Raw genomic sequence first — 13071 nt, forward strand, 5'->3', positions numbered from 1 at the left:
AGCTCGTTGCTTAGGCCTTGCGAGTTAAATTGCTGGATCAGATTGGATTTTTTAAAAAGCAAATTCAAAGGCTTGAGGGTCCAAAGCTAAGGCCTCGCTGTATATGAACTGCGCTCCCAATAGCCTTTGAATCAAGTGAAAAACAGGAACTCAAAAGTTACGCCTTTGCCATTATTCTGTAACGATGGTGACAGATTATTTGAAAGGTCCAGTATTCTGGAGAGAGGTTAGCATTAGGTGAGCACAAAGCAGAGAACAGAGCCGGCAGCTCGAGACATAAAAATGCCTCAAAGTCAGTTAGAGACAGTGGCATCCATCGGCGTAAACTCCACCTCACCAAAACCCAAGGACACTTGGTGTCCCATTCTTTGAGAAGTTTTCTTTCCTTTTGAGAAAGCACTTTGAGTATGTCCACATTTGACTGATATACTTTACAATGTGATTCTGTGAATATAATGTGTACATGCTTGAATCTCTGTATAATACATAACTAATACCAATGAGCCAATGAGCTTTTATTTCCTTGAAGAATGGGCCAGTTACCATTTGGATTCATCTTGCATTGGATTAAGAGCGTTAAACACACTTCATTCACAGGCCAGGCAATTTCAGAGGCATGATCAGAATCAGAATCTCTGATATAATTGGGTTTATTCTGTGATAAACCCCAATTTTCATCTACGAAGCCGATGGACTTTCAATTATTTAAACTGTCAACAAGACTTTCTCGCTGAAGAGGACCTGGCACCCTGCTACTTCTTCGCTCGCAGACCATGTAACAAAAATCCAAGCGCAGTTTGCCAAGTGTCCCTTGTAACCTTTTTGGTCTTGTTGGACCTCCAGCGGTATATTGCAGCGCTGGGGATTTCCCAGATGTCACTTTTCCAGAGCTGAAAGGCTGAGTCCTGCTGCTTTAGATAGCGGTTTGATTTACAGCCAAGTGGGAAATGGCTGGTGTCGCTGGTGGGATTCTGCCATAAGCCATCAATGGAAGTGGTCAGGGGCGTGTAAGATAGAGTTTACCTTTCCGAGAAAGGCTCTGGGGTGTAAAAGGTTGTGCACGCAGGTGACATTTTCAGCCCAGTCTCATTTAGTCCTGGTCTGCTGGCCTCTTGTGAATGGTGACAGCAATCCAAGGGTCCAAATGGGCATTAGCAGGTCATCAATCGTGGCCCCTCCTGCTGCATAAATCAAAACTCCAATGACCTATGAGGTGCCGCATAGTTGTATTGCAGGAGATCCTTATCGATGTAGACATGCAAAACATTAACTTGATGTTCTCGGAGACGGGGTTAAGGACGTTTAATTGTGGGTGTAGTTTGATACGACCCCCGTCACACGGCACTGTGCTGGTGCCATGTGTTTTTCCTTCCATTCCATCTCAGTCAAACCTTCAACACCTCTGACTGGCCGCACCAAGTAGGAGAGGCAAAGATTAAAGGCAAACGGGGTAAGAGCAAGTTTTCCTACGAGCAAAAAAGTGAAAGTGACCATAGGGCACAATTGGGTGGAGCGCTCTCCCGTCCATTTTTAGACCCCTGGTGACTCACTAGCAGCTGCTGTAAAACACAAATTCATCAGATAAGCCCTTCAAAGCCCAGTGGTCAAGCCAAGGCATTCTGGGTCTCGAGCGCTCGCATAAATGAAATACCACCTGCACCAGTCATTTCAAACCTGCAATGGAGTAAAGTTATATTTAGGTAAGAACATGAAGGACCTTGATCCCTTAACAAAATAAAAGCTTGACAGCTAATCTCCTCAACAGCAGTCAATATTGTTGAAGTCTGGTGATGTACAATGGCGGGTGGGGCGGCGGGGGCGTGAGGACTACGGCTAAGACAAGCAACAATCAGTTGTATTTTTTTTTCAAAGACCAGACAGTGGGCAATTTCAGAAGGATCAGTCCATCTCCCTGCTGTGGTGTGACTTTGACAGAGTGCCAATAGTCCCGCCATACCACTTGTCTGTTTGGTATGATGGAAATGACATTATTTGGCTATTTTAGAAACCCCCTTAAATCCACATTCAGGTTACAGTGCTTACAATATGTGCCGTTATTTTAGTCCGCGAGATTCATGTGTGAATTATGGCACAGGAATACAACCTTTTATTGACTGAGTGCTGTATCAATTCTTCAAGTGCGGCGTTCCGGTGCTCGTGTGCTCATTTAACACCGCCGTGGCCTTGAGAACAAACCAATTGACTCGAGTGAGATGTCCCTCTCTGGAATATTGTAATGCGCGAGTATTACCAGAGGCTCTACCGACACGTTACAAGTGAGCCTCCGGGACACACACTGCATCTTCTCAATCCTCATCCAGAGATTACGGTCAAGTACAGTCGACCCCGCTCGGCACTTCATCTTCCCCTCGCCCATGCACGGCGCTCTGCTTCCACGCTGGATGCATGCATGTGTTGAATGCGTGAGTATGATTGTTGTCTGTGAGATTCACATTGAACCACCTCCTCCTTCTCATCGGTGAAAAGGAGCAGAGAGGAGGAGAGCTGCTAGCACTCCCTCCCCACGTCTCTGCGTTTCCTCAACAAGTGACCTCCGCCAGACTTTGACCAGATTCCTCTGTACTTTAAACAAGACTCCCATTACAGTTCTTGCGAGTACAGTAACAGGTTTCCACAGTTTTGGCCGGGGCAGTTGCGTGGCAGATGTGTGTTGGAACATGCCTCTATGTATATGTCTGTCGAAGAGTGAGTGTATGTCCATCCGTGCCCCTGTGTATAAATCACTTGACCTAGACTTACTGTTGACCATGGATTTATGCCAGCATGAGAGGCTCCTGATGACAATGTATCTGCCTTGGCCATAATGGATGGTACACAGAGCTCGCTGTCATCTGGCAAATATGCTCTCTGAATGGATCTCAAGTGGGGCGGCGCTCGGCAGAGGGGCGGCGGGCGACTGGGAAGGGGGGAGAGATGGATGGTGTTCAGCCCAGGGTGGAGCCATCAGCCACAGGCTTCCCCCCCCCCCCCCCCAACAGCTCTTTTGGAAACTCAAAAATATTGCTTGAACTCATCAGCCATCAGCACCGCAGTTGACTAGATGTATGGGCAGGCCAATGCCTACTGTGCACTAAGCTCAGGGGTAGAATTGTAAAAATAAGAAGGGGAAATTCAATGCTCCATGTTATTATCTGTGAAAATGATGAATGTCCTCACCACATGTGAGGACAAAAATAACCAGCCAGGGAGCCAGAACGGGCTGCAGCATTAAACATGCACATTCGACCCGCAGCCAGGCAACTTGGTGGGAAGTCGACTGCTCATATCATCTGTTGTTACTTTGATAATGCACAAAATAATAGCATTTGCACTGTTTGACGTTGATCAGGAGAAATGAAAGCAGTTCTGTGAGAGATCAAATTGAAACCACATGCTGCGAGAACCCGATACACTGTACGGGTCTCCAACTGGTCCACGGACACGAATCCACGATTCTGCCCCGACTATCACAGAGCATAGCCTATTCCAGACAAGCCGGAGCTATCAGTGGCAGCGAGAGCTGAGAACCTTCCACAAACCACCGTGATGAAGTGTCCTATCGCTAGGTTGTCTCCCAAAATCTAGGGCTCCTACTCCACTTACAGGCAGCGGCGAAACAGGGACGAGGCATCTTATCTGTACAGTGTGAGTGGCTGTGTGTGTTGGTGATGTGTGGAAGTGTTTCTCACATTACTGCATGTCAGTATTTTTCCAATTTAGATTTTGTGTTTCTAGCTGAATAATGACAATATGGAAGGGTGTGATATGAACTGATGCATCAAGTGCAATTTATATGTGAGAAAGGTTTAATGGAACAGTTTTGTTGATTTGGAGTAAGGCAAAAAGGCTTATGTGGTTATCTGCAGATAGGGAAACATTCAAAACCCCAAATGATTCCGAAGGGGCTGCATGTGAGAAGGCGAATGTCAGCAGATGTTGCTCCAGATTTTTTCTGGAACTGCCAACCCCTAAAGTCCACGGAAGATTTCAAGTGAGCAAGTGGGCGTTCCACCCAGTTGCCAGCCCCTCGTCTGAATGTTCCGGCCTTTATAATGTGCATGTCTCAGCTGCTTCCAGTCCGTTTACAGAGTGTGTGTGTGTGTGTGTGTGTGTGTGAAGTGAACACACACTCGCGGTAAAGGACCCTCGTCATTCTGTCACAATGTATTGCTTGCAAAGTAGGTGAAGATCCCACTACCAAACGCATACAGACACACACACACACACACACATGCTCCCACACACTCTATAATCCTCTCCTCCACCCTTGTCTTTTACACCCCCCCCCCCGCTGCTGGCGACATCGCTTGTGAAGCACGGACCGCTCGTAAATTCCCTGCCTTGATTTTGTTAACCTTTACCGTGACCCGGCACTTCTCTGCTTGGCGTTCTCGCACCCACTCAGTCACACGAGGCCCTTCGCTCGCCTCTGCGGAGACGAGCGCTGGCGCTTCTGCGGCTCATTGCTCAGACTCCTGGCTCAGCAGGACGGCGCGGCCCCACACTGCCGAAAGCACCCCGGAACTATGGGCGCCACGGTTGGACTAAATGACAGACGTATCTGATCAGTCGCCCGCGTCTGTAACTATTGCCCCGCACCACACTTTCATTGGGACCTTGTGAGGAGTTCAGACGGAAACAGCAGCTCTTTGGAAAACCAGCAGTTTAGGATTCAGGCTTTAGCAGAAGAAGATCCAGTCAGTTGAACCGTCAGCCAAGCTCTTCGACTTCTGCGCTCGTAGTCATTTCCAAACAGCTTGTAGTTATTACACTCTTCTGAATATGCAATAATTTTTAAGTAACCAGTGGGCTGCTCTCCAAGACTTTTTTTTTTTTTTTTTTTACAACATCTGTATCCAACAAAGGAACGTATGGAAACACTTACCGCGCTGACCACCGATATATATATACGCATTACGATGTGTTATGATGGCAGTGTCACATTACAAGCTGACGATTATCACACAAGAGAAGAGGCAGTTGCGAGAATTCACAATTCATTCGTAAAAAATCCCCAAGAAATCTCGAAAAAAAATTGTTGCACGTTGCCACTTTCAAACCGTCTGTACGCGTAAAACTTCATAAGCATTCTTCACTCTTAATTTATCTCAGTAATGGTCATTAGACTGAAGGAGAATGTGTGTGTGTGTGTGTGTGTGTGTGTAATATACACATCTCTCTGCCTGTTTAGATGTTCTGTCTCTTGAGGTCAGCAAGGTGGCAATTTGTTTAAAGTGATGCTGATAGGTACGTTATGGTGTAATTTGTTGTCTGTGAGTTGAAAAACGACATAGCATGTAATGTGCAGTGTGTACACAGTGCAGTGCAGTCACATAGAAATGCCGGGTATGTATTTATATAATATATATGTAGTATATCATTTGACCCTTATTATTATGATTTACTATCTGTTGTAGTAGTTTGAAGTGAAGTGGAAAGAAGTCCGGCGGGTCAGACAACTCACACATAACACTTAAACAAGCAAGTGAAATTTGAATTCAAGAGACACTTAAACTGCTCAAGTGAGAGAAAATTGAGAGAAAGCGTGTGTGTGTGTGTGTGTCTTTATTACCCACTGACAGCGGCATGAATGTCACTGGTGCCATCGTTTCATGGCAAAAAGACGCTGCACCCCCAATAAAACAAAAATTATTTTTAGTGGATATACTTAATGTAACTCAATAATGTTGTGTTTAATGGTGAAGAGAAAGCAAAGCTTCAGGTCTGGCTCTTGGTGGTATTTGTTGATATATTTCATAGAGTTTTGGTGGTGTTTTTTTTTATAGTACAGATTTTCATCTTACATTTGCATTTTTCTGGTGAATTACCGGATAATTTATCTTTTCAGGACTCTGCTATACAAATGAAATGAGCAAATTCTTACTCACAAACACAAGTTGACGGGTATATGTTTTTAGATATCATTAGTCTAGCTCAAAGGAATCATGGGTTCTGCTATAATATGATAATGCCGCTGCCACTTACGTGAGTTAATCCCGATTTTGAGTTTAATTTTGAGTCCTGATCGAACACCGATTGGACACGATACATAAAAGTGGTCGTGTGATACTGAGACCCACTTTGTGTGGATGGGGAGAAAAAACACCATTAATACTGTTTCCGCTCCGGCAAAGTAAGACTTATCTCTCAGCGGTACTTTCTGTTCAGCTCAGCGGGAGAGCTATTTGAACACGTTGAGTAGACATCCGGAAGGCGTGACCTCTTTTTGTTGCCACGCAGCCAAAGCCACTGTGCTCTTTTTCCCATTGCACACCAGTCCGGTCCGGTGGACGTGGGGTTCAGCGGGTACTGGTGCCGTGAGCACAAAACACACAAAAAAACTATTTTTCTTCTGCATACAATCACACATGCCCCCACTCTATTCCACTCATGCCTTTAAATAAGGGACCAGATTGAGTCTATATATAAGTCGTCTCTCCGTGAGCTGACGGATTTACTCTTGGTTTGTCACCCCGGCCAGCGCCATGGCGACGGGGTCACGACCACCCAGCGGCGTCACCGCGGCAGCCCCTTAAACAATGCAAATCTTGCCGGTCAGCGCCGTATGAGGGGGCTCCCTCGACCTCCCGACGGCATTGGTTCTTTTATGAGGTTCACATGGAGGTGTTGCTCCCCGATCTGGAGGGGTCGCAGCCCCCAGCCGCGTTGGCCCTTGTGCCTGTTTGCCGCCGCGCTAATCCACCAGCGCTCGCTTCCAACTGGGCAACAAGTCCGCGACTTAGTGACTTGTCTGTTTGTAGGGGAGGGTTTCAGTCGTCGCCGCGGTAATTGGTTCATCCCACCCCCTATCACTCACCCCTTTAAGGTCTTTGATTGGCCCGGCTTGCCAAGCAGGAGAAGAGGAGACAGAGCAAGGGATTACGGGGATGAGGAGGGGCCCAGGAGAGAAAGGCAAGAGTTCTGCAACTTCACAGCTGAGAGAAAATCCTGCTGAATGTTTCATGAAGAAAAAAGAAAGAAAACTTTTCTTCTTCTTCTTCTTCTTTCGCGGCCCCCGAGCTCACTGTCAACTGTGGCAGCTTTTCTTTCCAAGTTGTGCCTCGTCGTCTGTGGACGTCTCACTGTTCCGCCCGTCTCTGTTGTCTGCGCTGCGTTACATAATCATGCAAGAGGCTGAGATTGACACAAGATATTTCGGACACAACCGATTCCTCGAGTAGTCGTTGCAGCTTCTCACATCAGCCGTTCACATCCCAGAGGGAGCTGGGATTGGCTCCAAAAAAAACATTTGATGTTGCAAAAGGTGAATTTGTAGCTCTTTTTTTTTTTTTCCTGTTCCAGCGGCTACTGCCTTGGTAGATGAACAATCGACCTTATCAGCATGTGATATCATTCTATGAAAAAAATATTAGCAGAGAGGGAGGTGAGGGGATGAAAAGAAGGGGGGAAACGTGTCTTAAATCACAGCGTCCGTGACGGACGGGAGACACTGGGTATCTGCACCAGAGCTTTAAATCTGCCAAGAAGAGCAGAGCGGGGCAAGAAAAATGTCCTCTAGGACCCCCGTGCGTGTGTGTGTGTGTGTGTGTGTGTGTGTGTTTTGCTTCGCTTTTCTATCCCCAGAGGGCCTCGAGCTCCCTCGCAACTGATAAGCTGTGGCTGCATTCCTGGCCGGCCTCGCGGCTGACCCCACCTGACGATGTCCAGTCACGAGAGGCTCCGGGGGCCCGCGCACAACACGACGCAGGGCCCCCACTGTGCGTCTTCCACTCGTCTCTCTCCCGCCAGACACACTCACCCGCACTGGAGAGTGCGGCGATAAGGAGCGGGAGGCCGAGTGTTTCTTTGACTGTACTCCGGCGCGGGGCCACGCTGATAACTGCTATTTTTTTTGGGGGGGGGGCTACCCTTTGAGTAATGTCCGACACTTTGTGTGGATTAGTTTTCGTGTGAATATGTGAAGAGCTGTGGAAAAATGACATCTGAAATGATTAGCTGTGTTTTGTCTGGGAACTTTGATAAGAGAGCAGAAGTGGGGGGTGGGGTGGGCTGGGGGGTTGTTGTGGATTGGAAATGTGGACAGATCGTGTGTACGAAGTGGACTCAGACGGAGCAAACGTTGCATTGTTTGAAGTCTTAAATCCAGCTTTTTTTTTTTTACTAATTACGTTAGTAATTTCTGCAGATCGGCTTTTGAAAGTTGTTCAAAACAGACTGACAAACGAGCGCTCATCTCTTATTGCTACGCCTCGGAGATCGCTTACAGCTTGCCCAGTAAAGTGACTTTAAGTTTTTCTGCAGGCACTTTCCACTTCAATTTCTGGTTAAAACGCCCGTAAGGAACCACCGCTTGTCTTGGACTCATTGGAACAAAACACTTCCATGCTTCTCCGTCTTGCGAGGCGACTCCCTCCGTGTACATCGGCCCGTGCAGACAGCTGCTGATAGGGCCAATCTCCCACGGCAACGGACCCCACGGGGCCCGAATCGGAGGGTTCCTGGTGACAGGCTTTCATCGACCTCAGACCTCCTTGAGTGTAACACACACCAGGTTTGTTTGCCAAAAAACAAGAAGATCCCAAAACTCATATTACAGCCAAAACGGTAGCGTAAAACCAGATTTAAAGAAAAAAATAATAATCTAGTTTGCGTTTCTTGCGGAGCGAATCACTGGTTTTTAATCCTCCGTGGTTGGGAAAGCTTGAGAGACTTTGACTATTTCTGCACATTCATGTCAGATGTTGACGATATTGCAGTCGAGCTCCTTAAACTCTGGATCAAACAGGAAGACGAGAAGAATGTTTATCTCTGACGCAGTTTATCTCCGGCGAAGAGCCGTTGACTTTTACGGATGTGTCTGCAGCCCTGTGTGGTCTCAAACTACATAACTTGGGCCTTTTTTAATGTCCTGCTGAACGAATTTCTCATTTCTGATCTCAGAACCGCGTTTTCCATCAAAATATCGGCGATTAAAGTGTGTTGTCTCTGGTTTTCACGCAGGTTCTACATTAAGCATGCCCGCTGCGCTCATTGGAAGTGAACATAGTTTCGTCTCAGTCGGTGCCCCGGGACATCCAAGTAGCGGAAGCACCGGTCTGAATTCGTCCACTTACAGGAATAAAATCGAATAGTGAAACCCTGATCTCTTTCCGGCTGCAGCGTGCACACTTGCCGCGAGCCTCGTCTTCCCGTTGCCAAGCAGCACAAGGCGACGGGAGAGGCCGAGAGGAAAAAACACCAACACATTGTCTCGGGGAACAGTAGCAAGGAAAAACCCAGCAGCCGCGGGTCCAGTTGGCCATCGCATGCGACTTCAGGTTAACAGAGGAGAGAATCAAGTGACTTAGTCGCATCGTAAACCCCAGATTAACGTGATCTTATTCAGCATGAATTGGCTCACACGAGCTGAGGCGGCGGAGCTAACAGTGACTTAGGGGGGCTTACACTAGCTCGTTCAGTGTCTGGGATGGGGATGCAAAGTCTCCGGTGGGAAGCGGGGGAACAGCAGAACAATGTTTAAGCCGGCCATTTCAGGAAGCCATGGGATCAGAGACATTAAGAGTCTCGATACAATCTCGCGGAAGAATTTATACCTCGGCCCCGCGTTGGTGTCGACATCGAGCGTGAAAACCAACAGAGGGTCCTGTTTTATAGGACGGTCAGTCCGGGACAGATTAAACGTGTTCTTGCTCATAGCAAATGCAAACAAATAGCAGAAATGACAATCAGCAAGTACTTGGAAATGTGTCGAACGTGGTGCAGCATGAGCGTGGCCGGCCTCTCCGTGACCCCCGGGGAATTGCCCTTTGACCCCGGAAATTTTTACTGCCAATATGTCCTCAGATGTCACCTTGGCAAAATAGTGGAGCTGCACAGAAAGAAAAAAAACTTCACTGAAATGAACCTTTGTTTCAGTCAATTTCAGAGGATGAGGAAAAAACAACTACTGGAGCCTTGCAGGGTTTTAAAAGAGAGTCTTGGAATAGTCATGGATTTAAAAAAGCATCAACCTGGAAACGACACGCCCGTCAACCAGCGCTGATGATCAAAATGCGAGAACCCACAAATTAATAATGCTGGGAAGCCTTTGGGTGTACTCTCAGTCTTCTTAACAACAGCGCGGATGGGCCTTAAACAACCGAGAGCGCTGTAAATCTCTGTCAGCTCTGTTTCAGGACGCATGGTGTCTCTCTGTGGTTTCTCTGAGGGCATCACTGTGCTATATGCTGGGAATGTTTTTTTTGGTTTTGTTATTTGCTGTACAATGACGGGTAGATGAGATGCAGAGCGGCCAGCTCTGAAGTACAACACTACAGGGGGAAAATAAATATTATTAGAACAATGGAGGGAATCCACGGGAAATGTAATGTGTTCTTAAAGTGTACAGGACCTTTTTTTTTTCTTACATCTTAACAGGAGAATTATTATTTGACCAATGATAACCAGCGTTTTATGATGATACAGGTCATTTCTACTGACTCAGGTTCTTTCCAGTTTGCTGTAAATTCAATTAAAAATCTAATTTTTCAAATTTTATCTCTATCTAGTTTTTTTTCTCTTGAAAAGAAGTTTTCAAATTTAAATTTTAAAGAACATAGAAAGTAAGGATATTATAAATTGCACAAAATAGTATATAAGTATATATAGTATAAAAGTATATATATATATAATCTGAATGTAACAGTTGACCCCTGGAGTGGACCTCACTTTTTTCCCTCAGCTACAAACAGCTGATTGAAATGACACACAGGCAAAAGAGCAAAATTATGTGTTTAAGAAATTACTCTAGGTCCATATTGTCCTATTTGTTCGGCCATTGTACACAACACCCCCCCCCCCCCAATAAAAGTAATGTATAGATATTCTGTCACATACTGTAATCAAGTTACTTTGCAAAGAGTTGCCAAACTCCTGTCAGACATTAAGAAGTTCCGTGTAGTGATACATTTACCATGTTATATCAAATGCAATATTTTCTCATCAGAAACCTGGCATTAGGTTTCAGCTCTTTCTTTTGGCTGGAAAGAAAAGGTCTTTTGTGGATGCAGTTCAGTCTCTAGTGGTCCACCAGACTCATCGCAGCTGACTGCGGTTTTTTAACCAGTCACCATTGTTTTTTTTTCAATCTTTCGTGTCTGATACATGATTCTGAACATATACATATAATCAATCGTAATTCCCTCCTCCCTATCAATACAACTCAGTCTAACAAGGTAAATATGTTTTGCCTCGGAATCGTATATTAATACAGAAAATCCGCGGGAAGAGGCAGTAAATGATCATTTGCCCGTTGTTTTGTTTGTTTCCAGGCTTATACCTGCTTTAGGAAGAATTAGGCAACACAGCAGTGTTTCACAATCAAGTGTGTGCGTCTCGTGGAGCAGGGAACAACCCGTCTCAAGCAAATTAAATACTTGCACTGCTAAGTAGTTGCACAGAAAATGATGATTTCCCTGCAAGCGCTTGTTGACATTTTAAAACCACTGACTGCTGATCTGTGGAGGGTTTTCTTTGTGCCATGGCCGCCCTCTGTTGGTCGCACGCGGGAACTGCGCGAGCACGAGGAACACTGGCTCTACTGTACTGCACTAATGCCGTCGAAGCACATGGAAACCTGATGAAACCCCACCCCCGTTTACCTCCGGAGAGAGGTCGCGACCTTTGGAGCCGTGTAGGACGGAGACCTGGCTGCTGGAGTCTGCAGGTGCTCCAGTCAGTTTCCCTAAATCCGCCATGTGGCCGAGGCGGTGGTTTCCGTCCAAGCTCCTCTCCCCACAGCCAAGAGCTGCTGGTTGTTTTTTTGTTTTTTTTTTAAAAATAGCTCCTACGCCCTTTGAGGCAAGCGGCCATTTTGTACATGGAGATTTGCCCTGTTTGCAGTCGGGTCTGCTTCCATCCGACTTCAAAGTTTTCCGCGGAGGAGGCCGGGGCCACCAGTGAAGCCATGTGAACGCTGCTTCACAGCAACTTGTTGAAGGATGGGATTTTCTACCTCTGACTCAGCGAGACACAGTCCGGCGCCACTTTCGAAGCTCGTCAGAGCACCGGGGCCCCGGGGCAAAGCTTATTGTCCACAAATTGATCCAGCCCCCTTGGTTTTTGTTTATTTAAATGAGACTCTTAGACCCCGGGGGTGTTTGTTGAGGAAAAGTCAGAAATGCCAAATATCTTCTTTTTTTTTCTTCTTCTTCATCTTCTTCCTCTTTCGTCTTTCCTTTCTTCTTTTCTCTCCCAGCCCTTCAGCTGGGTGAGCCAAAAATCCTCGGTAAACATCCCGGCTCGGCAGCTTTGTAGCACTGAGCCGGTCTCCTTCTATGCGTCCCCCCCCCCCCCCCCACACACACACACACACACACCACCACCACTGCACTCACATCTCTGGTTTCCAACACAGTTTCAGTGACCCACCACTTGTTTTTTATGAATTTACATTCCAAGCTTTCAATATCTTCCACATATACACATGAACACAGAGTAAATGATCAAACATTAAAGAAATGACGAGCAAATTGTTGCTGCAGTGGTTTTAGCACGCTGTTAGTTATTTGTTTGCACGTGTCCTTTTTTTAACTACTACAAATCGTTTTACCGTATAATTTTTCATATGTTATTTTGTTTTTTAAGCACAGCCGAAGTAAGAAAAAAACCCATTTCACTGCACCTGTACTATGTTGCGTGTTGAGCGTGACAAATAATCGTCTTGAATCTTGAATCCACAGATGTCTGTGCTCTCGAACGCACCGCTGGGAGTGAATTTAAAGTGCAGTTGACTCCAAACAACAATATCTCAAGCAGTTTCTATTTGACTATTCGTCAGGGATCCGGCCGCACGGAACACAGGTGCTTTTTTGTGTATTCATATGTCAGTTGCACAGCCATGTGGATATCATGTGTGCCAGAGAAAAAAATAGTAGAGATTGTACAGCACCTGCTCGGTCATCAGTGTAATCCCGACTGGCAGAGACAAGCTAAATGGCCTAATATTTATATTTTAACGGCCTCTTTGTCATCATGTCACAAGTTCTGCTTAAAATTTTGCCATGATTTATGGAAACCGACGGGACTTTAATAACCCTTCTGGTTTACACAAGTAGCACAATGGAAGCCGGG

This window comes from Scophthalmus maximus, chromosome 9, assembly GCF_022379125.1.
Source record: "Scophthalmus maximus strain ysfricsl-2021 chromosome 9, ASM2237912v1, whole genome shotgun sequence".
Classification (NCBI taxonomy): Eukaryota; Metazoa; Chordata; class Actinopteri; order Pleuronectiformes; family Scophthalmidae; genus Scophthalmus; species Scophthalmus maximus.